At 44.9% G+C, this 13,516-nt stretch overlaps 2 long non-coding RNA genes across 2 annotated transcripts; both read left to right on the top strand.

Moving 5' to 3' along the window:
- The first annotated feature begins 795 nt into the window (after window positions 1-795).
- On the top strand, window positions 796-4,964 carry LOC140216228 (uncharacterized). Its single transcript, XR_011892925.1, has 3 exons — window positions 796-1,040; window positions 1,873-1,952; window positions 4,819-4,964. It is a non-coding gene; the product is annotated as an uncharacterized lncRNA (long non-coding RNA).
- Window positions 4,965-5,717: 753 nt separating this feature from the next.
- LOC126524730 (uncharacterized) lies at window positions 5,718-7,544 on the top strand. Its single transcript, XR_011892926.1, has 2 exons — window positions 5,718-6,390; window positions 7,170-7,544. It is a non-coding gene; the product is annotated as an uncharacterized lncRNA (long non-coding RNA).
- The last annotated feature ends 5,972 nt before the right edge of the window (window positions 7,545-13,516 follow it).

Below are 13,516 nucleotides of genomic sequence, written 5' to 3' on the forward strand. Positions count from 1 at the left end.
TGTTTTGCTTCCGCGACGAGAGTACGCCCTGCAGAAAACGGGAGCAACAGCAAGTAACAACGTGCAATTTCTACTTCAACGGAATCTCGTTGCTGCCGTCAGATAATCGTAACTAGGCGTCAGATAATCGGAAGCCCGCGCTATGCTGTTAAACGCTCGCTTCGGACGCAGGTTATTGTACATCACGGGCCGGCATTGGGTGTGTCGCGCTGTTCTTGAGATCGACATTCACGCGCAGTTTTAGCGTATGCCGCCCCAGTTTCCCGCACGGTATAATTATCACTATTGGAGAGCGAACCCTGTTCCCACCACCATAATTTGGAGAATTCTTGTGGTCCCGCGAAATCTGAATTTTTCTGTTATTCATATTTAACGCAGGGGATGGCTTCAAGCAACAAAAATTTTCAAGAAAAAAAAAAACGCTTGTTGCAATTGAGTAAATGCAACACCTCTACCCATATATTTCCCGTAAATTCATTATTATTATCAAGCAATGAATTGGCGTATCTCCGACTGCAGCCACAGGCTGTCTGAATATGTTACCACTTTGTTACTATCGGTTTTGTTGCTTGGTTTCTTTGTTATCTCTTGATGTCATATGGTTTGCCGAATGTATAAGCAGTCTTGTGTCACGAAATAAACCGTCAGTTGGAAGTTAGCACTCACTCTGTTTTTCTGTTCCCTTTGATTACCCCTACCTCCTTCCTTTGTTGCTCTTCCGAGCTGTGCTACAAGCCTAAAACAGTCATTTCCCGCAAAGTTAGTCTTCGCCCAAAGAAAGTTATGACACGTGGCCATAGTGAAACTGCTTTCAATGCCGCATTCAAATGAAAAGGCATTAGAATTAGTTTTACATGCTACGGTACTTCACGGAGCTTAACATCTAAGAAAGTAATAAATCAGTCGCATTTCTTCTTGCTCTGCAGATGGGGAGGAGGATCATCCGGTATGCGATATTTCAAACATGCGGACGCCGTCTCCAACCGCAAGTGATGCAGCCCGTATCACGGATGGGCTTGAAGCAGCTCGCCGATCTAAAGGTAGGTGTCGCAAATCTAGCAGCTTCTTTTAAGATTTCTAGAGTTAGCCACCCCTTGAACTCAAACTACGCAAGCCAGTCATACTTAAGTAATTATCCGACACAACAACCATTTTGTGCTGATAATTGTTTGTAGACACTGCCAAACGGCAGATTGGAGCTCAATTCATTTTATAAGCGCAACATTTGGTGCGTTTTACTTGAAATTTGTATAGCTATATCGATGGACTAATTAGGTATTCAAATGCTAGCTCATTTTATCAGAGACGCTCGATTACCCTTGAAAATTGTGTCAAATTACAGTCGAAAAATTGACTTCCTTTTTCAGAGTTTTTTTTTTTTTGCTCGCATCGCCAACAGCAAGAACAGCACAAAATTTTCTGTACAAATCTAGGCGTATTGGCAGAAGTACAATGAAGCCTTAAGCCACCTTGGGCATACCTGCTTGATAATATGATGCCCTGTCCGTTTGTCTTTTCTCATGTTGTGTCTATTTTTACGGTACCTTTTAATAGGTACAATGAACAGCTACCTACTAGCCCATCAAGATGTTCTCTCGATACAGGTGCTCTGGCAGAGCGAATCGATCTCACTACATGTATTCAGACGTATCTAAAATGAAAGAATTGGCTTCAAACGGCGCAGCAAATATACGTAATCTAAAACATCCTCAATATCATGTTTTATCTAAACATAATATTCTATCTAAAAGGCATGTTTATTTATGTTCAGAACGGAATTATTGCCGAAGGTAGTACAGTACCTAGCAGTGACGATACCGATTTGACCAGACCGCAGCTCCTAAACATCTGTTTGTTTTTTCGACAACGCAGATCCACAGCCGAGTAACACGCCTTCTGCCAGCGAGCGAGTTGTCGACCAAGCTGAAACTTCGGACGTCGGCGCAGATGGAGTAAGAAATATTTCAGCTGGTTTAGTAGGGCAGCATGTCTGCTCGAAATGTGGATTTTTCGTACCACGTTCAGTTTGTTTCCACAACATACGAGAACTGTAAATAATGGCACTGTGACATCATTTGTGTGCAGCATGTGTGGAAGTAATTATTTCTTTCTGAAACATTATCAGGAGCACCACAGAAGATGTAAGATTAAACATTCGGAAAGTAATAAGCCACGAAAAGCAGTTCATTCGGATGGAGAAATAATTGATCGTGATGTCGTCCCTATGTCACTAGAGCAGCAGCCGAACAACTATGGCATCGTATCCAGTATGATGTTGGGCCTGTGCCGGCGACTAGAAGGTCGACATAAGTGTCCGAAAACATGTATTGACGACGTCGTTCAAGAAGTAAGCAATATGTTTGCCGTAGCTGAATTTCCCATAGACACAGCTAATATTAAAGCAGACAGGCTTCGGAAGCGTTGCTACGAGAACGCTGGCATATACGTGCCTCCAACTGAAGTGCAGCTCGAAGGAACAAAAAAAGCATACATTGTAAAACTAGATCTCCTAGCCAATCTTTTGAAGCACCCGGAGATTGTCACCCACGTGAGAAACCTTCGCCAAAGCAAGCATAAATCTTTACTCCAAGACTTTTGTGACGGTAGTAGATTTCGTTCCCACCCAATTTTTCAGAAGCAAAATAATATTATCCTGCTTAGCCTTTACTACGACGACATTGAATTAGCGAATCCTATTGGTATGAAGAGATGAAGCCGTGGAAAACTTAGTATGTTCTACGTATCGCTTCTAAATCTCCCACCTCATGAACGCTCCAAGCTAAGCAACATATTTTTCCTAGGAGTTGGCAACACTTCCCATTTCAAACAACACACAGCATGTCTGGAATTCTTTCATAATTTCACAACAGTGCTAAAGGCTCTAAGCACTGAAGGGATGAACTTTCGCACAAACCGGGGCACGGAAAAGTTTTTTGGTGCTCTCATGACCTTGACAGGCGACGCTCTGGCTGTCCATTCATTAGCTGGTATTAAAGAATCGTTTGGCCATACAGTGTTTCGCTCCTGCCGCACATGTCTGGTGCAAACGGCCGACTATGCACGGCCGAGTCGGCATGGAGAATGCATTCTGAGGACCGAACGCGAGACAATTGCACAGATGGAGCAGCTAAAAGAAAGTACATGCGCTGCAGCTCGAAGTAAGCTGTTTGGAATAAATGGAGAGTTCATGTTGACCTCCGTTCCTTTTTTTCTTTTGACAAAAGACATTTTGTATGATCCAATGCATGTTTTACTAGAGGAAATTGTACCGAAAGAAATAGCACTTTTTTTGAAAACTGCAGTGAAAGAGAAAGCCTGGTTTTCTCGCAAAGAATTGAATGATGCCCTAAGCACGTTCAGTTTTCATCGCGCGGTAAGCAGCAGTGACCGGCCGAGGATGTTTGAGCGGGATCTAACTGTTTTTACTTCTGCGAGTGCATCACTGGTGCTAATCCTGCACCTGCCCTTGATTCTGGCATGTTTTTTGCCCAAAAATTCAATGCATGTGCGCAGCCTTGTCCGGTTAGCGCAGAACTCAAATAATATTCTCTCCGGTTTTGACAGCAGAGGCTGTTGGCGACTTAGAGGAACTGATTGCTGACCACCAGGAAATATTCTTAAAACGCTATGGAGAAGAAGCAATGTTCCCCAAGCTACACATGCTTCTGCACATTGTCGAACAAATTAAAACCCACCGCCCGGGCCGCCAACACTGGACTATGCGATTCGAAGCCAAGAATGCTCTGCCTAAGTCAAAAATTTTTTTTTAATTTCAAGAACTTGCCGTTATCTGTCAGCGACTTCCTTCAGACAAATACATCACATGCTCTTTAGAACGACGATGGTACTCCAAGGACAGGGGATGCTACTAATAAATTAAGCTTAGTCCGTGGTGCTCCTTATGCCCTCGATGAGAAACTGTGAAGCCGGACTGCCTCATTGTGATGTCGGCAAGGTTGCCCTCTCTGTTGGGTTTGTGAGCGCCCGGAACGTGACGCTCAGAGTGAATGACGTAGTTCTCAGTGGTACACCCCATCGGAACCCGTGCTTTTGTAGAATATCCGACATAGTTTCCTTTGAAGCTCATATATTTTTATTGTGCAAGGTACAGAGCAACACAGCGTATGTGAAAGAAGTTAACGCATTTTTGGGGAAGGAGGCTTGTCACGAAACTGTAACTACTCCTGCGAGCTTGGTGCTTCCGTGGCCTGTGTTCGTGTACGAAAGGAATAATGAATATTATTTCATTCCTCAATGTATCTACACTGCTTCCCAAATAGATTCGCTACAATAACAGAAGTTCGCCGCGCACAGTTTGTATAAATATCTCCAGTCACTGTAAAAGAATTACCGCTATGCAAAACAATACAACCATGTATAAAAATTGATGTTTTGCTGTCAGCTTTGGTATGTCGAATGTCGTACGCTATTTGTTATTTCATTGGGCGACATGATATTTTGTGTGGTTATTGCGTGATGTTCATGTGCGGTTATACGATGTTCTACAGAGGCAGAAGCTTGGAGAAAGGAACACATTGAGTGTAAGATTTCATCTGCTTCTACCTAACGTAGCATTTTTGCCAGTGTTTAAAGCAATAAAATAATGTTTCGATTTGTTGTTTTCGCATGCTCAAGAAACTGCGATACGTGTAGTTGGACTTCCGAGGCTTAAACACATGTCGCTTGACGCCTTGAGTCGTTGCGGTGCCATATTTTTTGTGCAAAGAAAATTGTTCCTAATGAAGATGAGACATGCTGTCAAATAAAAGTTTTTTTTTTCAACCAAGTGAAACAGACTGTGATTGTGATTCTTTGCAGAAAACTCTGGCAAGCCTTCACTGGTCAGTAGACAACAAGCTGCCCGAGTTTTCTGCTTTCGTTCAGCCACTGCTCAGTGGAATGGAAATTACGGAAGAACAACACCGCAAACAGTCGAAACAACTTCGCCATGAGCTAATTCATTTTCTCGAGTAAGTAATACACTACGGCATGGCTCTTTGTTTCTCAAGTATTACTTGAAAAGGAAGTCTATGAAGGCGGCAAGTACTGGCTTGCGTTTCTATATGTAATGGTATTATCTATGCTTTTACGGTTAAAACTAAACGTGTCGTCGCTGCAGTTACATGTAAACTGTTTCGAGCTTGGCAAAATTCTACCACGGAATTATTAAAGCAGAAAGTATTACCTTCTCACTTTGTTTCAGTGAAAACAATACAATTCAGGACAAAAATACTGCCCTACGTAGATGGAAGTACTTTGCGTTAGGAGAGACACTCGCAAATATGTATCCCAACATGCTTTGGGAAAAATCGCGGAAGGACGTAAGAGGACGTACAAAAGGACCAAAGGTGCATTTAACATTGCTGCAGCTTGAATAGCATTGAAGAGATTTATCTGAGCATTGCCCAAACGTAAATCTTGGCGAACAATATATTTACTCTAATGCACTTATCAATGCAAAACTGTTCAAATCCTAGGCTGTATTTCTGTCGCGGCTTGCAGAGGCAAGACGGCACAGGGCACAACGACGAGAAGCAAGTGAAGCTCCCAAGAAGGCTCCACTCCAGGCCGCAGCTCGGTCCTTAGAGCCCCTGTTAATCGACTCCGAATCTGCGTCGAAAGAACTGGAAGTATGTATACTCAACAGGCTATTCTAAATTTGTGTGGGAGAGATGCTTTAAATGCAAGTTCTTCTAAATCTTAACCAAAGAAAAGTAATCGCTATTTCGATGAGTGTAATACAGATTGTGAGTAAACGCCGGAGACAGCCAGCATTTCCAACCCAATAAGAGTGCAAGACTTAATCATTAAAACGGATGGTTTATTGTGATATATATGCAGCTGAACACTGCGTAATGCTTAATGCATAATGTAATGGCTCTTTGCGAATAGCGAACTAAGGACAGAAACCAATAATACGAATTTAAATCTGGACCTGGATTTCGGTTGAGAATTTCGAAATAGCCATGCCGTTCGAAATAGAAGAGTCGGTAACCAGTTATTTTTTTTTTCTAGGCAGTTGGGAAGGCTTCAGGTCTAACAGGACCTTTTAACAAAGAAAGAATGCTGGTGCTGTTGCACAGCAATATCAAGATGCGCAAGGCCAACCCACCCGCTCGGCTGCCAAGCTTTTTTTTTGAACGAAGAAATTGTTAGTATTGCACCTTTCATGGCGAAATTAAGCATGTAATGATGAACTGAAATACCGCTTCCTCTTTTCAGCTAGGCAACGAAGCAGAGATAAGGTTTAACCAGAAGATGGTCGAAATCGTGAACCGACTGAACAAAGTTAAAGAGCTCGTTACAAAAGTGTACAGTCGTGATATGGACTTCGCCAGCATCGATGAGGAGCTGAGAGGGAGACACGCGAAACACTCGCTGATTGCTTCAGTAAGTACGCTGATGTTCTAAACTCTAGTTACATTTTGTTCTATTAGTTTATTTTCGATCTATCGTGCAGTTGGTGGCTGCACGCTGAAATGCTATATTTTGGCGATGCAAAATCATGTATTTGTGTGACACTCCACTCGTGATGGAAGCCACTTAGAAAGTACACGAAAAGTGTTTTCACATGACTCTAGAAGTTGTCAGAACTTTAACGTACACACGGAGGAAGGAAACTAAGGAGAGGCCCTGACGTCACTCTTTGTGAAGCAAAAGTAAAGCCGGAAGTTGGCGTTGCTCATGGCGATGCTCCGCCTTTTGTGCCACCCTCCTCTCTTGTTTACATCTTTCGCGAAACCACGCCGCGCTGCGCGTGGTTTCGCACGCGGAGCGCGCGCGCTCGCGCAACATCCGGCAGAGCACGGTGCAGGTAACACAGCGCAACAAGACACGGTGACTAACGCAAACCCGCCCACACAGCGCCTTTGCCACGGCACGAAACCTACCAGAGCAACACGTGTGCGCGCTCAAAAAATCAGAACAACGCCGCCATTGTGGCCCAAAAGGCGTGGCCATGCAGCAAAAAAAATAAAAAAGCAGCAAAAGAAATGAGAACCTATACGTCATTTCCGCCACACTTTTCTCCTAGCGCGCGGAGGGGGTAGGGCCTCTCCTTAGTTTCCTTCCTCCGTGCGTACATTACTCTTATAACGTACAATTGTCTCTATTATTACTCATAGAACAAAGATAAAATTTCACATTTTGAAATTTTTTCGTAATTTTAGGGTCGCGCTCCAGACGAAAACAGACCCGGACCAAGGATTCTGTGGACTTGGTCTTCAAAGAGCATCTGTTGTACAGAGGGCGAAGTTGTCATCTTGCGCAAAGAAAGCAAGCTTGAAGAAGCACTGACGCTCTGCCTCGCTGTATATTATATTAAGGACCTCACATATCCAAGCGCTTTCGCCCAAACTTTAGGCCTCGTGCAAAGTGCGCTGAGCAATGTTGTAGAGTTCCCGCGGTGCTGGATGAGCAGCAAGCTTATAAACATTGTAACAAAGATGAAGAAGTTACATTACACCTGCTGACAAAAATGACACGCGAAGTTTGTACACTTCGACACTGAATAAAGAATCCTGCGTCTCTTCAGAAATATAGAAGCGCATTGGCGCATGTTCTTGAGTGCTTTATTTGCAGATGTTGCTGAACTTCGGAGGTCTGACTGCTCCACCTGTTTGCTCAAGCTTTTCGCGCAGCACAGCGCTTGAGATTTAAGCTGGTAGAAACCAGGCAAAAAATTAAGCAGTACATTCTGATGTCTGATTTGGTCTAAAAAGCCGAAAATTATTTGGACTGAAATTAGTGTTCCCCTTAATAAATATTGCATGTGGATGCAAGAAAGCGTTGCAAAATTCTTCTTGTTAAAAAGCGAGAGATTTTTGGTTTTTAACGTCCCGTGTCTGCTCAGAATATGAGGAACGCCATAACTGAGGGCTCCGGATAAATTTCATGGAATTGAGGTTTTTTGAACGTGCAATGACATCATACAATACACGGGCCTCTGGCATTTTCCTTTTATTGAAATGTCGCCGCAGCCGGGAGCGAACGTGCGTCTTCGAGATTAACAGTTGAGCATTATAACTACTGAACTGCTGTGGCGGGTTCAGTGTGCGCTTTGTTCAAAAAGTGCACTGAAATAAAACATGCTCATGTTATAGGTTGTAAAATACTGTGCACTGGCATATTAAGAGCACTTACCGAACCTGTAGTACACTATTGCAACGTAACCCACAAAATATTTAGGACCCTTTTACTCAGTGCCAATCGCTATGGTGGCATATAGTGCAGTGGTATAGATGTCTGTCTGACACGCAGTGTACCCGGGTTCCATTCCTGACTGGTGAGTATTTGGTCTGTTCTGTTTGTATGTTTCTAAATTGATATCTGCTTGTAGGTGTATATCAATATACATTCGCTGTTTAGGAAGAGGCGCGCAGCCAGCTATAAGGGATGTTTTTTTTTAGCTACAGTATAGGCTACATGATTTACGGCCACATAATAGCGAACCATTTCTGTTGTGAGCCGCTTAGAAGACAGGCCAGCGATGCTTTGAGACTCACAAGAATGAGCCGCTTGTTTTGTGAACCTCACGAACAGGTGGCCGCTTACGTCACAGGCCAATTGCATTGTGAGCCACTTGCACGGTGGGCTGCTTAGTTCAGTCACGTATAGCGTGATCGGTATATTTGGCCCTTTGCATGGCGGGCCGCCGACTTCGTGAGCCGCCTAATCTGCGTGTTTATAAGCGGCTAAATTTTGTTTAAGGCTAGTAGCGCCGCTCAGGACGAGCAAAAAAAGACAGAGGTAGGGGTAATCAAAGGGAGCGGAAAACAGGGTGAGCGCTAACCCTGTTTTCCGCTCCCTTTGATTACCCCTACCTCTGTCCTTTTTTGCTCGTCCTGAGCGGCGCTACTAGCCTTAAACAGTTATGACATACCAACTCGCCCAAACTGCCACGCTTTTGGCTAAATTTTGATCTCGATTTCCGGTATATTTTTGTACCATGTAAACTATCTGACGTTTGCTCAGTGGGCTGGTTAAAACGGCCGGTTAAAAGGGCCGGGTACAAGTGGCAATATATTGATCCCGAGTTCCGGTTTATAAGCTGTGTTTTATGCAGGACTTGACTAAGGGTGTAGCAAAGGCAGGTCGATGAATGGGATGATGAACGGGTGGTAGCGGCCGAGGATGTAGCGTAACGAGTGGTTGTGCTACATCCTGCAGGCTGAGCGGTGACGGATGCGTAAGTGCGCGGTGACAGGGTACTGCTCATTGTGCATTAGTAGAGCCTCAGCAACTTGGTCTTCAATAACCCGCCGGAGCCTCAACTCCTCAACTCGTCGTAGCTTTGGCACAAGTTTATGAGCTCTGCTACGGTGCGCGGCCTCTTGGCGATGAACATTTGGAAAATGTCATCGGCGATGCCCTTCAAAATGTGCTTCAATTTGTAATTTTCGGGCATAGAAGCATCCACACGTTTGCATAGGTCGAGAACCTCTTCAATATAACAGTTGAATGTTTCACCGGGTTGTTGCGCTCGCTCTCGTAACCGCTGCTCGGCGCGCAACTTGTGGACGGCGGGGTGACCGAAAACTGCAGCGAAACTGGTCTTGAACGCGGACCAGGACGGAAAGTCGGCTTCGTGATTTTTAAACCACAGGTGAGCCACTACCGCAAGGTAGAAGATGACGGCATTTAACTTGGCAGTATCATCCCATCGATTGTGCAAGCTCACCCATTCGTAGGTAGACAACCAGTCATTGACGTCCTGTTCATCTGTACCGCTGAAAACCTCTGGATGGCGTTGCGGGACAGCGCCAGAGCAGGCAACGGAGGGTGGCGGCGACGTCGGCTGGGGAAAGTCAGATATGACGGGAGGCAGAGTCCAAGACCGGAGTTCCAGGGTGTAGATGTTCTTGAATACCCGGCACCTCCGCCAATTGTAATGGGGTGTACTGAACAGTTCAGATGGCAGCGTCTGTTCGTAACCGAGAAGGCAGGTGACGCAGAGCAGGAACAGCTGGTTGCCCGAACGGCTCACTCGTGCTAAGCACTGGCGATCCGGCTGGCCCACTGGTTGCACTGCAGGCATGGAACAGACGATCTGGCTGGCCTTGTTCTTGTGTTGTTCTTCTCCATTAGAATATATATATATATATATATATATATATATATATATATATATATATATATATATATATATATATATATATGCAAATCAGTTTTTACGATTTGCAGTTGCGCTGGCTGCAATGAACTTTTACGCCAATATCTATCGGCTTCATCGATTAAAATTTGTGCTGCAGTGAAGATGTATCGACGTGTACTATACATATCCGACTGCACTGGTACTATGATAAACCATCCGCAAAATTGAACCAATAACTGTTTAGCTTGAGTTTCGTGGTTTTAGTGTCTTCATGCGAGTGAGATGTTTCCAACTTGCTAGTTTTTTTCAGTGGGTTCATTATCACGTTGTACTGCAGAGAAGCTGCATGTCAGAAGTACATATTCTTTACTCGTTGCGCAGTGACTAACAAATTAATGGTTCTCGACATGAACTGCTGTCCATATTCACAGTGGTCACAGTGATCTCACAGTACCTGCAACTCAGTACTCATTCGGCTCATACTACGTGTTTTTTGGTGTGCGCTACCAATCAGTAATTCATTCTGTCTGCTGTTTGCAATCATCCATTAAAACTGTATGTGCTAGTATTTAGAAGTTTGGACAATGTGCAATGATTTACCCATTTTTATGTTTTATATTTACGCGTGTTATTTTTTCCCTTCCTATTTCCAATGTAATACAAGGCCTTGTGCAAGCTTAACGATGCGGGACTTGTAAAAGATAGCGCTGTTTTTTGAACACTCTAAACACGCATGGTTTTGAATCTTGCGTCGGTTATATGTACAAAAGGCAGGAACTGCTTTCTGGTAACATTCTTGGCTGCAGCGAAAGATGTATAAATATAGCTGATTTTGTAATAGCTTCACGATTTTTCTGCGCCGCAGTTCTTTGATAGCGTACTACCACAACATACAAAATACACTATAAAAATGTCTTTCCGCACTGCACATTACAATTTTGACAGGGTGTTTGCACCTGCGAAATTCAGGAGCCGGTGTGTTGTGGCTGCCCACTGTACGCGCCCGGCATTTGTGGCACGTTCGCTAGTATGGGAACTAAAGGTGGCAGTCAGCAACTGCTCTGCTTTTTCCTTTTACCCGATCATGTCGGTGTTCTGATGGTCTATGTATTAAGTAGTCAGAGTTGTCAGTTGACCGTTCTTTATCTACTGTCATCGAAAGCTTCATAGTTAGCATTTGCGAAATATAAAATAGATGATCGTATCTTGCTGGTGAAGCAGCGCACTGACAAGGACAAGGCGAAGACACACGCGAATATACGACACTGGCTGTAAGTTATGATGATTAACCGCTAACTAGCCCAACTTTCCAAATTAATGAAGTAGGTGATTTGCTTGTAGAATGAAACAATGACGCAATACAACTGTCAAGAGAAGTATTTTAATGACTGGAAAATGTAGAGAGGTCGGCCGGATAATGGAGCATCTGGCCTGCTACTCTACATAAGGGAAGGGGAAGAGGGGAAGAAAAAGGGTCACAATGGGGGATGATAATGGGAGGAAGGAGGTGAAGGACACATTACACAACTGGTATCACAGGCATGAGTCCAGGCCCGTGTCACCTAGGAAACGTGAAAGAGCACGCATTGTCTCTGTCGTCTGCCAACTCAACTGTCAACTTTTTACATGAAAGCATGCAGTGATTCATGCATGTGTGCGTTTTGTCAGTCCAGCGAGTCCACAAAGGCAGCCCTGTCAGAATAAGTTATTCTTATTTGAGAATAAACCAAAGATATTGTTGAAATGTTCTTTCCCACACTCACTTGAACGATTGAGATGCCCTTGTACTTATGGCTTAACCAGGGATAGCTAGTTGGTCAGCACACTTGGTCACGCAATGGCCTGGCCAACTAAGGTACCACTTGGCCAGAAATTAACTGTGGTTTTAAATTACACCTTATTGTACAAGATTTTGTGTAGAGCAAGTACAGCACCACAAACTTAATTAAATGACCAACAGTCACTGAACAAGAGAATATTCTGCCTGGAGTCAACGTTTAACAAAGGGACTTGCCTTCGTTAGGGCAACAACTGATTTCGACATAGCTCATCATTCACAAGGGTCGAGGAGGATAAGCAGGTGGGTAAGAGTAAAATGAAGGCTATGGGAGGGGGGAGTGGAAAGCTTTGAAGGCAAGGATTAATTGGCGATAGTAAAACAGGGTGTTCTAAGGGTTCTACCAAGTGGGGTGACGAAACAAAACTGCCAGACTTCGTCTTCCTCTAGTCCAGTTCAACTTCTTCCTTCTCTTCACCGTAACATCACCCTCCCGGCGGAGTAGCTCCGTCCCGGTGCAAGTTATAGAGCCTCACTTAAAGGGGGGACATAGGGCTTGAGCCTGACGACGTGAACAACATCGCTAGTGACGTTGGGAGGCACTGAAGGCTGACCGACTGGGGCGATCTCGTATGTCACGTCGGGCAGCTGGCGTAAGATCTGGTACGGACCAGAATAACGTGAAAGTAGTTTTTCCGACAAGCCGACGCGACGTGAAGGCGTCCAGAGAAGGACAAGGGAACCAGGTGAAAAATGGGAGTCTCGGTGCCGAAGGTCGTAGCGTCGCTTTTGAGAAGCTTGCGAGACTGTGAGGCGATGACGGGCGACTTCTCGGCCCTGGGCGGCTAAGTCAATAGCATCGCGAGTGTAACCAGTGCTGGGTGATTGTACTGCGGAAAGTAGCAACGTGTCAAAGGGCAAGGTGGGGTCGCGGCCACACAACAGGTAAAATGGTGAAAATCCGGCAGTGTCATGACGGGACAAGTTGTATGCGAAAGTGATGTACGGTAAAGCGACGTCCCAGTCGCGGTGATCGTCGGAAACGTACATGGCCAGCATTTCAGTTAGCGTGCGGTTGAGTGGCTCGGTGAAGCCGTTCGTTTGAGGGTGGTACGCGGTAGCGATCTGGCGTTCTGTAGAACAGGAGCGGAGCAGATCATCGACGACCTTCGATAGAAAGTGATAGATCCGTCATAGATCCGATAAATAGACCCGTCAGCAACTGGCGAGGGGCGCCATGGTGCAGGATGACGTCGTATAGTAAGAAGTCGGCGACATCTGTAGCGCAGCTGGTTGGTAGCGCTCGCGCGATGGCATATCTCGTGGCATAATTTGTTGCTACAGCAATCCATTTGTTTCCTTTGATGTAAATTGGAAAGGGGCACAGGAGGTCTAGGCCCACACGGAAGAAGGGCTCTGTAGGGATATCTATTGGTTGCAGCAAACCAGCGGGTGGCATAGCAGGCATCTTCCGGCGCTGACACAGGTCGCAAGAAGCGATATAACGGCGCACAGAGCGATAAATGCCGGACCAGAAGAAGCGCCGCCGCAGGCGGTCGTATGTAGAAGTAATGCCCAGATGTCCAGCAGTAGGAGCGTCGTGAAATTGCTGGAGCACGGCGAGTCGAAGGTGCTTGGGAACAACT

Source organism: Dermacentor andersoni, chromosome 2 (genome assembly GCF_023375885.2).
Source record: "Dermacentor andersoni chromosome 2, qqDerAnde1_hic_scaffold, whole genome shotgun sequence".
NCBI classification, from domain to species: domain Eukaryota; kingdom Metazoa; phylum Arthropoda; class Arachnida; order Ixodida; family Ixodidae; genus Dermacentor; species Dermacentor andersoni.